The sequence below is a fragment of the Vombatus ursinus genome, unplaced genomic scaffold (assembly GCF_900497805.2).
Source record: "Vombatus ursinus unplaced genomic scaffold, bare-nosed wombat genome assembly UNPS02014863.1, whole genome shotgun sequence".
In the NCBI taxonomy this organism is placed as follows: Eukaryota; Metazoa; Chordata; class Mammalia; order Diprotodontia; family Vombatidae; genus Vombatus; species Vombatus ursinus.
Genome location: NW_020954641.1, coordinates 9,516,506 through 9,535,812, shown reverse-complemented (window position 1 = coordinate 9,535,812; position 19,307 = coordinate 9,516,506). Strand labels below are relative to the sequence as shown.

At 43.5% G+C, this 19,307-nt stretch overlaps 1 protein-coding gene across 3 annotated transcripts in view; it reads left to right on the top strand.

Annotated features, from left to right (window-relative positions):
* The first annotated feature begins 3,217 nt into the window (after nucleotides 1-3,217).
* Nucleotides 3,218-19,307, top strand: part of KCNIP1 (potassium voltage-gated channel interacting protein 1) — a 139,393-nt gene continuing 123,303 nt past the window's right edge. For 2 of the 3 annotated variants that reach the window (XM_027841831.1, XM_027841830.1), the window contains exon 1: nucleotides 3,218-3,280. The gene's annotated coding sequence lies outside the window, so the exon portion shown is untranslated. Of the gene's footprint in view, nucleotides 3,281-18,131; nucleotides 18,209-19,307 lie in introns of those variants that run through there. The other variant, XM_027841829.1, reaches the window with a different exon arrangement.

Sequence of the window (19,307 nt, the reverse complement as noted above, 5' to 3'; positions counted from 1 at the left end):
AAAGAAAGAAAGAAAGAAAGAAAGAAAGAAAGAAAGAAAGAAAGAAAATGTCATGGGAACCCTAAATCAGTCTCATAGTCATTGACCAGGGAGTTGGAGGAGGGGGAATGAGAAAGGAAGTGGATGTCCTTTGCCAAAAAAGTCATATGTCACCTTAAGACTAGGCCCATTGGCTTCTGGAAGAATGCCTCAGCTCACTGAACAATCATGGTTTCCTGTCTCTTTGAATTATAGCCATCCACCTGGTAAAGGGTAAACTATACCAAGCAGGAATATGCCAAGCTTACCTGAAATTCCCAAATGTAATTGGGGATTTCCTTTGTTTTCTCATGTGGGATGAGAAGTTCTAAGTGACCCTACTGGGTGAAGTCCTTCCCTCAGTGGGGACCTGGGAGGGCCAATGTCCATAATGTCCACCTGTGTTCTCTCTTCTAGGTAAGTGAGGACAGAGTGAGTGATCTGATGAACTTTGCAGTTTGGGAGCAAAAGCAGCCACAGTAAGACACATTTCATTCACTGTGAATGGTTCACATGGTGGGGGGGAAGATGTCAGTGTTTGAATTTCTCTTGACCTAACAGGGATTTTTCTATAAGGAAGTGGAAGGGAGGGTACTCTGGACAAAAGTGGAAAAGGGCCCTCGTGGGCATCTTCAGAAAAGTTGCTCCTGAGGCTTCCCACCTTGAGGACCAGGGTGACTGGTGACCAGGCTGGGGACTACTGTGCTCTAGAAGGAGCAGGACCTTGGTTTTTGATGCATGTGGCTACCTCTTGGATGGGCTATTGTTCTGAGCCTGGAGTCTTGGCCCCTCTCCCTAGGACTCAGGGTAGTTGAATTGCCAAAGGGCTTACTTACTCTGGCTGCTTGATTCAGGCTGGTCCTTGATGCCTTGGGTCTATGTAAGAGGAATGAAGGGCAGCAAATTCTTCAGGACAACCTTCTGAAGAGGGGTGGGCCCCGGAGTGCACTCTACGCTCCTGCTCCACGCTCTGCTCTGGCATGTGGCCACGCCAAACCAACCTTCCAACTCATGGCAGCATCCCACCAGCTACATCACCCCCATGGCCACGTTTCGTTTATCTCTTCTTTCCTGCCCATCTCTAGCTGTAATTTCAAGGAAAATATCATGTGTTTCCTATTTTGATTCCTTGTATGTATAAAGAATGTGCTAATTGACTTTCCATGCGGTCCTGAACTCTGACATGTTTATTCTCGAAAGAGGGATAACTCAAAGGTTTGTATGACATTAGCTTGGATATACAGACACTTGAGCATGCCCCACATTGTATACATAATGGTATATAAGACTCCATGCATATGACTACTCATAACTATACAGTCATATAGATACCCTAAAAAGTATCATCCAACAATCATCCATAATCACACGAGCCTCACATACATCACCATTCTCACCACCATTAATAAATATTTATTGAGTACAGATCGTATACAAGGCCCTGAAATAGGCTTTGGAGAACTATAGAATGAAGAATAAGGTGGGATCCCAGCCCTGGTGGGAACATGAAATCACAGATTTGGAGATAGAAAAGATCTTACAAGTCAGTAAGTTCAACCCCAGCATTTTACATATGATGAAACTGAGAACAAAGGCGGTGAAATAACATTCCCATTGTCACCTAGCTAATAAGTAGCACAGGTGGGATTTGAACCCAAGGCTTCTGATTCCAAATCTGGCATAACAACATTCAGCCTCCCAGCTACTTAGCGTTTAGTTGAGGAATCAGGACATGTATATGAAAAGACAACTGACACCCCACGGCAATAAATCCTAAGGAACGGATGTGAGAAATATGGATCCTTAGTGCTGTAGGAACCCTAAAGAAGGAATCATAGTACAATGGAAAGAACATTGACTCTGGAGTGAGAAGATCCAGGTTCAAATCCTACCTCTGATGCTTACCACCTGTGTGAGCTTGGGCAAGTCATTTAAATTCCTGGGTCTCAGTTCTCTCATCTGCAAAATGGAAGGGCTGGATTAGACAGCTTCTGAGCTCCCTCCCAGTGCCAGGTCCTATAACTAGGGTGTCAGGGAAGGCTTCAGGAAGAAAGTGGGCCTTGACTTGGATATTAGTGAAAAGGCTCAGATGAGTGGAAAAGAGGGAGGGGAAGAATTGGATGTTCCAGGAAAGGACAATAGCATAAGCAAAACCTCAGGGGTAGAAAAGCATCGCATGTCTAGCTAACAATGAACAGACCAATCTGCCCTGATGAATGTTTACATGGCCAGTGAGAGGCCTCCCTCGCTTCAGCTGCAGGAATCGATGACTGAATGGATGTCAGGAATGGGAGGAGTCAAAGACCATGCCAACATTTGAGCCTGGATGGCTGGGACAGCGATTGCACCACTGTCAGAAGTGGGGGCGAGGAATACATCTGAAGAGGGCAAGGCAGGGCTGCTAATTGTATATCCCCTGCTGGGGATGAGGACACAGGGCCAGGCCACAGGTGTGGAGGAAATAAGAGAGTAATAGTGTTAACCGCGTGGGCAGAGGTAAGGGCCGAGGCCAGACAGGGTCAGACATACCAGGGTCATTATGCAAACGGAAGCCAAAAAGGGCTTGATCCAAGCAGCTTCCGGGCAGAAAGCACAAGCCGAGTTCAAAGCCAAATAGGGCAGCAAGCTGGGAAACAGAGCAGGGACCTGTGGTAGGGGTCACAAGCAGTGGCAGAGCTCCAGCTCCAGCTCTGGTCTGGCAAGATGTTCAAGCCTCCCACCATCCTGGGTGGTTCAGGTTTTAATAGGGCGTCTGAGGGGAGATTTAAAGGGTCCTCAGCCTTGGCCTCTGCTAGAATTTTATCAGTGCCCTTTTCCTAAGCATTCTCTGAGGGAGTGTCTTTGAAGGTTGAAGAGAGTTCCCCAGATCCCTGAAGCTTAGGTCCTTCTGAATCTTCAGAACGTTCTTTATTTTACTTTCATCAATAGAGCCCCAAACCAAGAACAGGCTACCCATTTCCTTCAAGTAAAAAGGAAGTGCATAGAGAAAGCTATCTGGGTCGGGGATGGGGGAGGAGAAATAGCGAGTTCAGTTTTAGACAACCACACATTGCGTATGATCCTATGATCATACACATACGCTACCTTGTGACCATACATAAATACTCACAAAACAATGATAGAACTATGGGATTTTAGAGCTACAAGAGACTTTGGAGATCACCTGGACCCATCCACAAATGTGGTCACACAAGCCGCACAAGCGCATTCAGGCCCAAATGCCCTCAGACTCCTGAATGACTAGATGGGGTCCTTAACTCAGGTATGAAATTTCTTTCTTAGAGAGTCACCCATCCCAGTCTTGGAATGGTGACATTATTCAACCTCAAGGAATGGATTTCAAAATAGTATCTCTTCATTCTGTCTTGGGGGTGTGGGGGGTGTGAAGAAAACACTGGCCCTGGAGTGAAAGTGCCTGGATTCAAATTATGCCTAATAAAAGGTAGAGTTGAACTAGATGGACTCCAAGGTCATTCTTCCAGGTCTAAATCTATGGCTCTGCTGTGTGCCCTTGGGCAAGTTCCTTCCCCTCTCTGGGCCTCAACTTTTTCAGAAATAAAGTAAGGGCATTTTTGTGGTTGTGTCCAATTCTTCATGACTCCATCTGGGGTTTTCTTGGCACAGGCAAGTGACTTGCTATTTCCTTTTTTCAGCTTATTTTACAGATGAGGAAACTGAGACAAATAGGGCTAAGTGACTTGCCCAGGGTCACACAGCTAGTAAGTGTCTGAGGTGTTTTATTTTCCAAAATCAAGTAAGTAAAATATTTCTGCCTGTAGATCATCTCACTTCTCCCAAAATCCTTTTAAATATGAAACAAAAGTGGGAAAAGTATATTTCTAGTAGGCCTTAGTATTCTGGATACTCAATACTGTTTTTGGTAAAGAGGAATGTTTGTTCTACCTGAACCCCGTTCAATGGGGTTTAGTGCCTAGAGTTCTAAAATGTCTAGATTCCTAAAGGCCTCATTATAAAGCTGTGTTCCCTTTCCACTGGCTTGTGCCGGCCCCCCACTGCAATATACTGTCCTACTGTGGAAGTCTGGGCAGCACCTAGGCAAAGGAGGCTCCTGTGTGTGTAATTATAGGCTATTTACTCTTCAGGACTGCATTGTTATGCTTATAATTCCTATGCCACCCACAGACAGAAGAGTGGGGAGCAAAAATAACATGTATTCATTAAGCACCTACTATGTGCTGGGGAAGCTACAAAGTTTTGTAGTAGGTAAAAAATGAAATGACTGATGAAAGAAAGTTTTGATCTTATCAATTTATTGATATTTCGAGCATATCGATTTATTAATTGCATGCATTTTATTAATTTATCAATTAAATGCATGGCCATTGCCTCCCAAAATGGGACCAGACTTCCTCAGCTTAGGCCTGGACCCAGAATACAGGGAGGAACAGATTTTTATACATTAAAATCAATCACTCAAATAAGACCAATTAATTAAAAGGAAATAATACAACATTAGGTAATCTGACTTCTATTTGGAGAAAAGATTAGGGTCTTTGCAAATTGGGAGGAGAAAAGAGAACAGGTACAGTTCCCTGAATTCAGAATATGAGGTGTCCCACTCCCCACAAGTGTCTGTAAACAATCAAAGGAACATGGGCCAATAACTGATTGATCTGTACAGGGAAAGTTTTCAGATAAGCCACATGGGCTTCTTAAGATGAATAATCGTGAGAAAACTCCTTGCATCATTCTTTGGATCTGAGTTTCTAATCACCATAACCCAGGTCCTTCGTTAAGGGTCTCTAAACAGCAGAGGGAGGTGGTCCAGTTTCTCAGCCTTACAGGGCTAGGTTTAAACAATACAATAAGGTTTTCTCCCAATTCCCACAATTGAATAAACTTTTTTCGCAAGACAGATTTGGACTAGACTCATAATTGAATAGAAAGGGAACTGAGCTAGCTGCAGAATTGAGTCACAAGATAGAGTCAGTGTGGTTCCATAATTAACCACTTGCTGCCCTAATACCCTCAAATTCCTCAATTTCCTCAGTTTAGATATGACTCAGTTCCTGCCCCAATGGAGTTTACAGTCTAGTTCAAAGCTATCAAACATGCTGCCCTTATGACAGCATGAGGCCTGCAATACTCCCAGGTACTACCCAAGCCAGATTAAAATGTAATTGGGTGATATTTAACAAAATAAATAAAAGTACAATTATTGTTGTTCAGTCATTTTCTGTCATGTCCAACTTACCATGACCCCATTTGGGGGGATTTCTTGGCAGAAATATTGAAGAGGCTTGTCATATCCTTCTCCAGCTCATTTTGTAGATGAGAAAACTGAGGCAAACAGGGTTAAGTGACTTGCCCAGGGTCACCCCGCTAGTAAGTGTCTGAAGCCAAATTTGAACTCAGAAATATGAATCTTCCTGACTCTAGGCCCTGCATTCTATCCACTACACCACCTAGCTGCCCTAAAAATACAATAAAACATAGATGATGTTAATATGTGGTTCTCTAAGCCAATAGGTAGTTGGCAGGTATCCTTATATATGGTTGAATGGCCTCCATTTCTTTTTGAGATTGAAACCACTGATAGGAAGATTAGATGTCCACACAGGTATCTACTTATAAGGTACAACATTATATAGTAATAGGCTCACAGTAGGGAGTTATAAAGCAAAGTGTTTTGCAAATTCTGATGGGAAAAGTTCCTACCCACCAGGGAAAATCCAAAAGGGCTTTGTGGAAGAGGAGGCATTCAAGTTGTACTAAAAACAAAAAAAGGAATGGGAATTCTATAGGTTAAAAGGGTGACAGTGGGCATTCCTGTTGCTACTACAGGTAGTAGTAGCAGCAGAAGCAGCAGCAGCTCATATGTATATAGTGCAGGAAAGTTCGCAAAGCATTTTATATACATGATCTCATTTGAACCTCACAACAAACCTGTAAGGTAGGTGTCACTATTTTTAAGCAACATTTTAAGCAATAGCCCTAAACAAAGTCATGGATATCATAAGATCCCCAGGTGTCAGAGTGGATAGTGCCAGGACTGCAGTCAGGCCTCATCTTCCTTTGTTCCAGTCTAGCCTCGCTTACTAGTTGTGTAGCCCTGGGCAAGTCACTTAATCCCTGTTTGCCTCAGTTTCCTCATCTGTAAAATGAGATGGAGAAGGAAATGGCAAACCACTCCAAGGATCTTTGCTACAAAAACTCCAAAATGGGGTCATGAAGAGTCAGATACAACTGAAAAATGATTGAAAATAACTGAACAACAACACTCAATTGCCTGACATCAATTAAAAAGCATTGGAAAATTTCCTTACTAATAAAAAAAAATCTTCCTTGCTGAGCCCTGAAATTCCACCATTAGCTAAGTTGGGTTATATACTACCCTCTACAATCCTCTTTCAAAAATACAAATCCCCATTATTAGATGATGTGGCAGGGAGGAGAAGGTGACACAATTAAGTCTCTAATATCTTTCCTGGAATGATAGATTCTGTCCAAAGAAAATTATTTATTCAAAAAATAATCATTGAGCACTTGCAATACAAAAGGCATCATGACAGGTGCTGTGGGGGTATACAAAGAAATAAGAAACACTCCCCCACCCCCACTACTTTCTAGGAACTTACAGTCCAACTATGCAAATGAGCACCCAGGACAGAGACATCAACATGGCTTGGATTGGTTAGAGAAGCTTCCTAGGAGTGTTTAAGCTGGAAAAATGGACAGGATTTTAGTAAGTAGAGGGAAATTTCTTTTTCTTTTTCTTTTTCTTTTTTTTGGGGGGGGGCAATTGGGGTTAAGTGACTTGCCCAGGGTCACACAGCTAGTTAGTGACAAGTGTTTGGTCTGAGGCTGGATTTGAACTCAGATCTTCCTGACTTCAGGGCCAGTGCTTTATCCACTGTGCCACCTAGCTGCCCCCAGGGAAATTTCTATACAATGATAAACACAGGAAGGGAGAGGTAATGTGTACAGAAGATCACCCATTCAGAGCTGCAAGGGAACTCAGAAGTCATCTTTTTACAGATGAAGACTCAGGGGTCCAGAGTTTCCCAAGGTCCCAAAGCCAGGATTCAAGCTCAGGTGCTCTGATTCCAAATCTATCTGGCCTTCCATGTTGCCTCCCCTATGCAGGGACAAAGGAGAGCATTGTACCATTAATATATGTAGACACAGCACCAAGATTGTTGCTACTTTCTATGTCTCTAGAATTTAGCCAGTGTTCTGAAGAAAGGCATAGGCATGGTCAATAGCCAGAGAAATAATAAAGCCAACTGCACCACATAATAATAAAGGTCATTATGCCATGTAACTGGGCAGCTAGGTGACTCAGTGGATAGAGTTGGAGGCCTGGAGTCAGGAAGACTCATCTTCCTGAATTCGAATCTGGCCTCAGGCACTTCCTATCTGTGTGACTCTGGGCAAGTCACTTAACCCTGTTTGCCTCAGTTTCCTCATCTATAAAATGAGCTGGAGAAGGGAAATGGCAAACCACTTTAGTATCTTTGCCAAGAAAACCCCAAATGGGGTCAAAGAGTAAGACATGACTGAAATGGCTAAACAACAACAACACACCATGTAACTATAGTTAAAGGGCCAGGGAAATACTTCACTCAGTGAGACAAACAGTATCCCAGAAACTCTAAGAAGTCAAAGCCAAGTTCAGTGGCTACAAGTCTCCGCACCTCTGTGGCCCCATATGCAAAATGGGTTAATGGCATTAGGGGCAGCTAGATGATACAATGGATAGAGTGCTGGGCCCATAGTCAAGAGGTCCTGAGTCCAAGTCAGGCCTCAGACACTTACTAGTCATATAACCCTGGATAAGTCACTCAACCTCTGCCTCAGTCTCTTCAACTGTAAAATGGGTATAATAATGGACCTACCTCCCAGGACTGTTGTGAAAATCTAATGAGGTGTATTTGTAAAGCACTTAACCTAGTGCCTGCAGGCACATAGTAGGTACTGTTTAAATGCTTATTCCCTTCCTTCCCCTAATAGACATGACCTCTCCTGGTGGGGATGGTAGTAGTGGTGAGGTACTGGGCTTTTGAGATGGTTTTGAAGATTCCAAAGATTCATAGAGTCTCTGTCAGGTTCTCTGTGAACCTGAATCAGGGAGGAAGTTGCACTGTGCCAAGGGATAGCTTTATTGCTTTGTCAAGAACAGTGAGTAATATAGTATTTTGCCTGAGCCTTCGCTAGCCCAGACCCAGGGTGAGGCCCTCTGTGAGCCTTATCATCCCTGTGAGGGATGGTGTCTCTACAGAATTGTGCTTTCTACCTCAGGGTCAACTTCTGGCTCTAGAATCAAAAGACCCAAGTTCAAATTGGGCCTCTGATGTTTCCTACTTGTGGAACCCACTTTTCTCATCTGTAAAATAAAGGGGTTGGACTGGATGCCTTCTATTTCTATATTTATGATCTGATGAAAGCTGCATAGTAGACAACTTTTCATGTCTTCCTTGGGAGTAGCCCTCATCCCTATCAACTTCCTTTTGTCTCTTGGTGGCCTCACATTGGCCTGTCAATGATTAGCCTCCCTCATATAAAGAAGTCTAAGTCATGGAAGGGAGCCTTCTTCCCAGGCCCACCTCCCACAGTCCAGAGCCCGTGGTCTGAACTCTTCCCTCAATAGCAACAAAACTTGCCTGTTCTATGTCCTGTCCCTCATTTTTCCTTGAGCATCATGAACCAGTTTCCCAGTTCACATCTCTTTATAGCTCTTTAGGAGCCATGCTAATGGGGAAGACTTCAGGGAAGGTGGCAAGCCAATGGAGGGGGTGAGATGGGGGAAAAGGGAGAGGGGAGTAGTTATTTTGAGGGAAGCAGAGACTTTGAGGACCACCTAAATCATATCAGCCAAATGTCTGTCTTCCCATCCATATGACCCTAGTTATCAGTTTTTATTCTGCTGAGCAGCCCAGGATCCAACTGCTCTGAATCAGCCTCTTCTTTCCTTTATTTGATGTCTACAAACTGGATAATGCCATCATTGTAAATCACAGTAAGAAAAAATATCAACCAACTGGTGGAGGGTTTGGGGTTTTATATAAACATCATTTCTATGAAACAACATGACCAGCTGAGGCCTTCCAAACAGGAGCTCATTCCCGAGTATTTCAGGAAAGCCAGTACTAGGGAGACTCCCCATCTGCTTGGTTTCTTAATCATCTCAGAGCTCACAGGGAAATAAAAAAGACTGAGAAGAGGAGGCATATTCTGGCTCCTGCCAATCAATCTGATCTTGGCAAACAAATTAAACACAGAGAGCAGGCAGTGGGGACAGTAGGCTGCTGCAGCTGATGTAATCTAGCCATGCACAGGCCAACTAACTCACACGGAGCAAGGAACCATCCCTTCATGGGGCCTGGGGGTGTGTGTGACTGCTAATTAATGATGAGGAATATGTGCTTGGAGGTGGAGAGGTCGGGGTGAAACAGCCATTTTTTTTAGCCTGACCCACCTTGGGAGCCCTGGAAAAAAAAAAGAACTGACTGGCATTGGGGGAAAAGTCTGAGGCCTGGAAAAGAATGATGCTAACTGGCCCACAACAAATATCTTGGTCTCCTTAACCCTTGACCTAAACCACTGAGCCAGTCGTCCACAAACTCAGTGTCCCTTTTGTTCTCACTGGGTTTTGAATTCAACATGTTCTGCAAGTAAATCAGATATTATAATCATTTCACTAGGGTACACAGCATCCCAAAAGAACCATCCTTGGGAAACACTGTCATTGTGCATTCAACAATCAGATGGTATCACCTTCTTATTATAGCATCGTAAAATCACACAGTGTCAGAACTGGAAGAGGCTTTGGAGATCATCTACTGCAAATTCATCCCACCTATTCACCTACCATCCCCATTTTATAGGTGGGTAAACTAAGACCCAGAGGGATGAAGCTACTTGCCCAACATCCATGGCAAGTTAGTGCAATACCTTGTCCTCTGGACTCTCAGTGTAGTGTTCTAACTACACTAATGCTTTCCTCTGGTTGGTGAGTTCTTGTTTAGGAACACCATTTCATGAAGTGTCCAGGCCATCTATGCTCTTCTTTCCATTCTTGACTCAACACTTTTCCACCTTATCCCTTTATATATTGTCTTCCTTGAAGGTAGAGATTCTTTTTATAAAATATATTACTGTGTTTTTATTCCCAGTGCTTAAAACAGTGCCTGGCACATAGTAAATGCTTAATAAATGTTCTTTCTATCTACCTGTCTGTCTATTTATCTATCCATCTATCTGTCGCTCTATCTACCTATCTAATCTACCTATCCATGTATCTATGTACCTATCTAATCCTTCCATCTATCTATCCATCTATCTATCTACCTACCTACCTATCTACCTATCTATACCAAGATGCTTCTTTCAAGTATCAGATCTCATAGAAAATTGTTGTGTGTTCAACAGTAACAAAAAACATTTATAAAATGCCTACTATTTGATGGGTTCTGTGCTGGATGCTAGGGATACAAACACAAAAATTAAAAAAAGTCCTTTATCTCGAAGTGTATGTTCTATCAGGGCAACAATATAAACAGACGTAAGTAAATTGAATTGAATCACTATGATTCATTGAATCCATCTAGTTGGAGAACTATTAATCTGTATAATCTGTATTCCTTCATTCTTTTCGTAATATTAAATTTTTCATTTTTTTAATCAGCAAAAATTCACTTTTGTTCCATCCCACCCTCACCTCCCCCCAATTAAAAGGGAAAGAAAAACCCCTGTTACAAATATGTATAGTCAATCAAAAATTTCTGCATTGACCATATCTGTATACAAACATACTTTCTCTATCAGTATCAATATCAATATTGATATCTATAAAAATATTAGATGTGTGTACCTATACGTACATATTTATATATGTTCCGTTCTGTACTCTGAGTCTTTAACTTCTCTACAAGGAAGTGGGTACATATAGTGACCCTCCATGTACCACTACTATTATCCCCATTTTACAGATAAAAAAACTGAGGCAGACAGAGGCTAAGTGACTTGCTCAGAGTCACACAGCTAGTAAGTGTCTGAAGTAAAGCATGAACTTAGGTCTCTCTGACTCCAGGCCTGGTGCTCTATCCACTGGGCCACCAACCTGCCTCTCTTCCTTGTGCAAATCACTCTTGGTAATCTGCTTCCTTATATCTACTATGCAGTTTTCTGCTGTCCTTTGGGTCACCTACAACTTTAATTCTTCTGGGACCTTTAAGACTAGAAAATAAGCAATCAAGCAGTCAACAGCATTTATTAGGCATTAACCATATACCAAGCACTATTCTAGGCCCTGGGATACAGATACCAAAAAAGTAAACAATCCTTGCTCTCAAAGCACTTATCAAAACCTTTAGGTAAATGGAAATTTTTTTTTGGCCACTTTGATACTTTGTTTTACTGCAATTACAAGCAAAGGAAAGAAAAAAAGAAAAGAAAAAAAGGTGAGTGATAGGTTTTTATAGAATTAGTGATAATAGGAATAAGAACTCTAGCTTATATGCTGGAGGGTCACTATAGTTTCATCCTAGTTTCTGAAACCTTCCTCTACAGTTCTAGAGATGGTGATTGTTCAGATTGTTCCTGAAGTATCTCTGATCATGAAAGATCCTTGCTCTTCCATTTACTAGCTGTGTGATCTGGGACAGTCACTTATTCTCTGTGGGACTCAGTAACATGGTATGTAAAACGTGGGTATTAGTCTAGAATTCAAGGTTGGGGAACCTGCAGCTTGAGGCCATGTGTGGCCCTCTAGGTATGCAAGTACAGCCCTTTGACAGAAACCAAACTTCACGGAATAGTTTGAATTCAATCAAAGGGTCGCACTTGAGGACTTGAAGAGCCACATGTGGCCTTGAGACTATAGGTTCCCCTTCCCTCTCTCTAGATGACCTCTGGGGTCCCTTCCAAAAAGAGAAGATTCTTCCTTTCTCACCCTCTCCTTCTCTCTCTCTCTCTCTCCCCCTGTCTTCTACTGAGCAGTTACCATAGCCCCCAACAAAACACTGTTCTTATGCTCAGAGGCAGTGAAGCCAGGTGTCACCTTCTTCAAGAGACTTTTCCTGATTTTCCCAGTTTTTACTTGTTAGCCTTCATCATTGCACTTGTCTTTAATAATCAGCCAGCAGACACGAGTTAGCTCGAAGTAAAGGCATTTATTAAGATGGACTAGTAACAGCAGTAGTTATATTTTCCCCCCACCATAAACCTGTGGGTACATTTTCCCACAAACATCCACAGCACCATTGGGAAAATGGTCACAAATAGAGTACACTGGTTATATGGAGAGAAATAGGAACAATCATTTGGCAACATCATGATGAACTCAATCCTCCAACCACTTGGTGACCTAATAGTAGAAAGTCCCCAACCCTTACTGAAGGAGAAATAAAATATATAAACTATGTAAGAAGGCAGTAAATGGATGCTCTCATCCACTGTTGTAACAACCATTTGCTGTCCTTAGATAAGAGACCCTACAGCTATATTTTAAAAGGATTTCTTTCACAATTATAGAAGTATTTGATCACTTCCTTTCTTATCTCTTATCCTTGAAATAGGGAATGTTTTCTTTTTCTGATAATAAATCCTGCTATTGTATTCCAAATACTGCCCTTTTTTCTCCTTTAGCTTCCTCTTTCTCTACTCCTCCCTCTTCTGTGAAATGCTTTATTTATCTCTCCAACAATATTAATACCTCCTCAATCCTATTATCTGCCCCTTACTTGTGGTTATATCAACTAATTGGGGGGAAAAGGAAATCAAACTTCTCTACACACACACACACACACACACACACACACACACACACACAGATATACAAAGACAAAAACAACAGCTCTTTGCCCTCAAGGAACTTACTTCTATCAAAGGGCTGTAACACATATACTAGTATCTACAAAGTAGTTTCAAGAGAGAAAACACTCATTATTGCTGTGTTTTTGTATGCATTTATGTATAGCAGTAGGGGGAAAGGAGTTAAGGAAAAGGCTCATGTAGGAAGTGGCATCTAAGCTGTGATTTGAAGGAAGCTAAGAATTCTGGAGGTGGAGGTAAAGAACGAGGGCATTCTGTAGAAGGGTACTGAGATGGGTAATGGAATGGTGAATCCTGGGAACATCAAGAAAACCAGTTTGACTGGGTCAGAGAGTGCATACAGAAGAATGTTATCATGTAAAACCGAAAAGATAGATGAAGCAAGACTGTGATGAGCTTTAAATGTCAGACTGAGAGGTCTGTATTTTATCCTAAAGGCAATAGGTATTCACTGAAGATTTTTGAGTAGGGCAGTGACATGAGCCTATCTGTATTTTAGGAATATCAATTTGGTAGCTATGCCCTAGATTGGAAAGGGGGAAAGTGGAGGTGGGGAGTCCAATTAGGAGGTTATTACAATAGTCTAGGTCAGAGGTGGTGAAGCCATGTAGGTGGAGAAAAGGGGGTGGATGTGAGAGATTCTACGGAGGGAGAACTGATGATTTGGCAATTAATTGGATATGACGGGTGAAGTAAGTAGAAGAACTAAGAGGAGCTGACTTAGTAAAACTGAGTGACTAGAAACAGGGTGGTACTCTCAACAGAAATAGATTTTCATGGCTTTGGGGGCATGAGAGGTCAAATATAGTTGGAGTGACCATTTCTGAAGTACAGCCAACCTAGGCCTGACCCCTGAATGGAGGCCCCTGGAAGGAACTCGTCAATAGGGAGAAGGGAACTGCCATGGTAGATGGATGTTCCAGGGTAAGAAGACAGCTGATTTGCCCAGAGAGGTGGTAAACTCTCAATGTGGAGTGAGGCAGATGTTTTCATATATGGTCCAAGTGCTGATTTGTTCTGCTTAACTATTTCTTTGTTATAAAGGTGGTTTCTTCGGTGGTGATGGTGGTGGTGGTAGATAGGTAGGTAGTCATGGAGAAGTAGCATATAGAGGCAAAAAGCCTAGATAAAGACATAAAAAAAAATAAAATTAGTTCTATGAGACAGAGGAAAATGGGTTGAATTCTGCCTTAGTCACTTACTAACAGTGTGATCTTGGTCAAGTCACTGCAACTCTGGAATTCAGTTTTTTCATCTATAAAATAAGGAGTTGTGACTAGATGTTCTAATACTCTGTGATTCCAAAGGTCCCTTTCAGACACAACATGCTTGGGTTCTGTGATTCTGACATAGTGACATACACAGAAGCCCTTTTATGTTTTACTTAGTGAACTGCGGTTAGGAAGACTACAGGGCCCCCCAATGATGCCCCACCCCCACCTAATTTCTGCAATGCCCTCTGCCTTCTCCCTATGCCTCTTCTGGGTAAAACTTCAAACCCTTGAAAGCAAGCTGGCAACTCAATAGACTCAGAAAGCTTCCAACCCCATGACTAGCCAAAGGAGATGTTTGTTTGGGCTTTATTCCCTCTAACTTTATAGGAAGCTAAAAACTATCCTTTCTGATTTTAGCAGCTTCTAGCTCTCATGAAAATGGGGGGGGGGGGATGGGCACTAGGCAGAGCTAATTTCCCCAAAGGCCTCTAACTAAGACCAGTGGCAAATTAGGACATGATCTCAAAGTTCTTCACCAGCCTAACTGTCCAATTCTGGAAGCTTTCCAGTTGTCCCCAAATCCTACTTATACTTTGGGGCTTAAGTCAATTCCTATCACCTCAAAGGACTGTCCTAGCTCAAAGCTCTCTGGTGTTGAGGAATGTTAAAGGATCCCCTGAACTTGTCTTTTTGAGTTGCCATATTTTCCAGAAACACTGGACCCAGAACAGGAGGCCCTGAATCGTCAAGGACAACTTTCTTCCCTCCACCCCCGCTGACATAATGTGTGGTTTACATCCCAACTTGGACTGCCTGTGTGTCCTTGGGAGTCAGGGGAGCCAGTCAGTCTGGGCTAAGCTGAGAAATTCATCGTGCAGCTGAGACCCTTGTAGATAAGCAGACCACCATATCTTCATAGTCTAGCCAGCAGTTCCCAAGATAACTTGCTCCTCCCCCTTGGGAAGGGTTTTATCCTTTTCCCACCTTTAGTGCACCTTTCTGACTCCCATGCCATGCCCCTTTAGGTAGAGATTTCTAGCATCTCCTCCTTCTTTTGTACTGCTGTTCCAAATATGCAAACTTCAGTATAGATTGTGAACTCTTTGGGTTCCACATGCATGTTCGCTTCTCTTGTAATAAACCTAGTTTTCACATAAGTTTCATGAAGTTGTGATTCCCTGTTGACACTGACTGTTCTTACCTGGAGCTCAACTCCTTGTCAGAAGAGTTAGAAAGGATCTTTGAGGCCATGTAGTCCAAACCCCTCATTATACAGATGAGAAAACTGAGGCCCAGGCAAGTCATTTGCCTAAGGTCATTCAGGTAATAAGGGGAGAGGACCCAGGTCCTCTGATGACCTCCTTCTACTTGTACCACATTATCTCTAATCACTACCATCATCATTATTATATCTGGCAGTTTGCATTTGTGTCAATATCAACATCCTCATCATCACCACCACCATCATCATCATCACCACCACCATCATCATCATCACCACCACCACCATCATCGTCATCAGCAGCATCATCATCATCATCATTATATCTAGGGCTTTGCATTTGTGTCAATAGTTACCTTCTTCTAAAGGTTAGTCTAGGCTTCCCAGCAAGATCATAAGACTGGAGGAATAGAAGAGGTGTGTATGCCTTATGCCTCTTTATTTCTCAGCACAGTAGCATGCACACCAGTGAGATCTCAGCAAATATCTATTGACTGACTAGGAAAGGGGAAGGTTAAAACAATCCTTGCTCTGCTCACCAGGGCTCTCTGTGACTCCACCTACTAAACACACTCCTATTTTCCCCTCTTCAGACTCTGTAGGCAGGTGCCTGTAGTTTTCACCTCTCTAATCCAAAATAAATGGTTCTGAACACTGACCTCATAATAAATTGCCTTTGCACTTAACCCACATTAGCAGTTAGAAAGAATGCTTAGGTTTGGGAGGACAAGGGAATGGACACATTCTGCCCTAAGGACTTGTATTTTCTAAATTGTTTTGAAACAGGACATATGGAGCTGGAAGACAGAGGCTAATGAGAACTCTCACTGCTCCCTCAGAATGTTTATCTAATAGCTATTATTAATAAGGTGATGAATTAGCTAACTGAGATGTTCTTTAATGAGAAGGTCCATTAGAAGAATAAATAGATTTAGAGGAAATGTGTCCACCCAAGAGACCTTGGGCCTCTATTTCCAAGGTGTGGGCTCCTCACCTGCTGGAGAAGGTGGGACTTGAGGAAAGGTCATATCAAGTTGAAGAAACTTGGGCCATTTTGCCTAGAGAAGAGAAGACTAATGGGATGATATAATCACTGACTTCAGGTATGTGAAAGATTATCATGTGGAAGAGAGGAAATATACTGGAATGTTCACTGCTTTTAGAGTCAGTGGACCTTGGGTATAAATCTTACCTCTGCCACTTACTGTCTGAATGACCTTGGGCACAAATCATGTCATTTTTTTTCTGGGCCTCAGTTTATCCATCTGTAAGATCAGAGGGTTGGACTAGATGGTTTCTTAAGTCCTTTGTGGGTTTAAATCTATAATCCTGTGAATAGACTTGTTCTGCCTGGCCCAAGGATGGAACTTGGAGTAATGGTTGGGTCAGGGGGCAGCTAGGTGGCACAGTGAATGGAGCACTAGCCTTGGAGTCAGGAGGACCTGAGTTCAAATCCAGCCTCAGACACTTACTAGCTGTGTGACCCTAGACAAGTTCCTTAATGTGGACTGCTTCCAAAAAAAAAAAAATGAAAGAAAAAAAAGTCAGAAGGAGGCAGGCTTCTGCTGAACTTAAGGAGGAACTTTCGAAAATTAAAAGTGTTTAAGTATGTGCCTGCATGTCTCAGTATCATAGAATCACAGAATCTTAGATCTTTCCAACTGGAATGGACAGTAGGGATCATGAAGACTAAACCACTCATTTTACAGAAGAGGGAACTGAAGCCCCAAAAGAGGAAATGAGTCACCCAAAGTCACCTACTAGTTATTGGTCAAGCTTGAAAGGACTTAACTCCGACTCTGATCTCTCATACATTGCACTGAAGAGTTTACCTAGGTCATCCCACCTCCTAGGCACAAAGTTACTCCAGGAAGGGGCCAAAAATCACCTCAGAAGCTTCCAAGAGAGGACAGCTAGGCGGCAAAGTGGATAGAGCACCAGCTCTATAGTCAGGAGGACCTGAGTTCAAATTTGACCTCAGATACTTAACACTTACTAGCTGTGTGACCCTGGGCTAGTCACTTAACCCCATTGCCTGGGGTGGTGGAGGCTGGGGAACTTATCTGAGAAGCTTCCAAGAGAAAGTGGAGGCAGCCTTTAGCTCAGTACTTGACAGAGTTAAGACTTAATAAGTTGTTGTTAATTGAATGAGTAAATCAATCAACAGACTGTTTGGGCCTTGGGCAGTCCCTTCCCTTTCCTGGGCCTTTGTTATCCATTTGTAATAAACGATAACTGAGAGTTGGATTAGATGAACTCTGTGGCCTCTTCCAGCTAAGCCCTCCACCTCCCACCCCTTTCTTGCGTGTACCCCATTCCAGCAAGGATCTAATGGCCTACATCCATCTGGTCACTGCAGGTCCTGCAAGACCAGGCTATTCCAAATAATCCAGTTGCTGCCAAAACTATCCACCAAGTGGCTATTCCTATTCCGGGGCTACTCCGAGGGGTAGCTGAGGGGACTGATCTGAATTTGCACTGGAGAGACGTCCCGGGTGGGTCCCGTTGCCTTAGAGACAGAAGAAGCAAAGCGTCTTCCGAAGCTAAGAGGGTTGTAGCGAGGATATACAATGAAACCGAGATTCCCCCGGCTGCCTGCTCTGGGGATGTCCCAGGTAGTGGAGAGTAGTGAGGTCTCCAGCTCCTTGCTAGCTGTCAGCTCTCGGGAGGTCGGGACAGTGGGGGGTAGGGAGGGAATATTAAGGTGTGCCATGCTTGGAACCGGGTCGGCGTTGTCTCGGTCGGACAGACATCTCAATCCCCAGTCACAGGGTCCTGCTGTAGGGGAGGTCCGAAGGGGAAGGAGGAAGGAGGGGGAGAAAAGCGAAATGTAGTCACGTAAACAAGTGAGTTTCCAGCATGAACTTGGAAGGACTGGAGATGATCGTGGTGTTGGTCATCATCGTGGCTTTCGTGAAGGCTCTGGAACAGCTGGGGCTCCTGGAAGTCGGCAACGGAGGTAGGAAAGCCAAAAGCCATTCTCAGATCCCGGGGAGCCCCCGCTCCCCCACCAACCCTGGGGAGTAGGGGTTTTCTGTTCGTGACGCGCCCCGCGCTCGCTCTGAGCTCTGGGAACTTGGACTGCCTCTTAGAGGCAGCAGACCATGGGCTCTGGACCTCGGGCTCTGCCCCGGACAGCGCTTCTCCCTGGGGTCGTGGGAGGAGTGGGCGCTGACACTCCGAGCTGAAGGCGCAGATCCACTTACTTCTTACCGGCTGAGGGACGAGCAAAACCTCCCGTACTGCCTGTGCTCTGGAAGCAGATGCATCCAGAGCCACTTTGCTTTCTAAGGAAACTCGCTTCTTCCCCCGCCCAGCTCTCCTTATGTCGTCCGGTTTTCAAGAGTAAAATCTTGAGGAACTGGTGGATAACTTTTTACCTCCCACTCTTCTACTGCGCATCCGAGGTAGCTTGCAGCGGAAAGAACTGTGACTTTGTAATTTAGGACGATCTAGATTTTAATCCTGGCCATGCTACTCCCTATCTGTATGACCTTGGACAAGTCAATTCATCCTGGCTCCCACCTCAGTTTGTTTTTTTTTTCCTCTTCAAACTGGAGGAGTGAGGTGGACTACAGTCATCTCTAAGCACTCTTCTAGCTTCAAATCCAGGGTCCTATGACTGTAGGATCAGGTCATTTCTGCTGGGGTAACTTTGCCTTGACTTAACTCCCTCTCACCCGAACTCTCCTTTCCCGTGAAATTCGAACATCTTTAGTAGAAATGCTCTTCTTTCCCCTGGGGAGTTACAATGGAACAATTGTTACAGCTCCACTATTACAACTGAATCTTTTTACTTCTTGTCCACTTACAATGCCAGGGGATGGGGTAGGGGAGGCAGGGAGGGAAGAGAATAGAGGCTTTTAGACGGAGAGCAGCTAAGGAGCTTTAGAGTGTTGACTAACCCCCCCCCCAAAAAAAAACAACAAAACAAAACATGAATCCATTCTCCTGAATTTCTTACTGAGGCCCTGGTTTCTCTTGGGACCTCCTCAGAGTGCTCTTCTGGTTACTCATTCTTGGCTCCCTGCTTTGCTGAGAGGGTGGGAGGAGGGAAC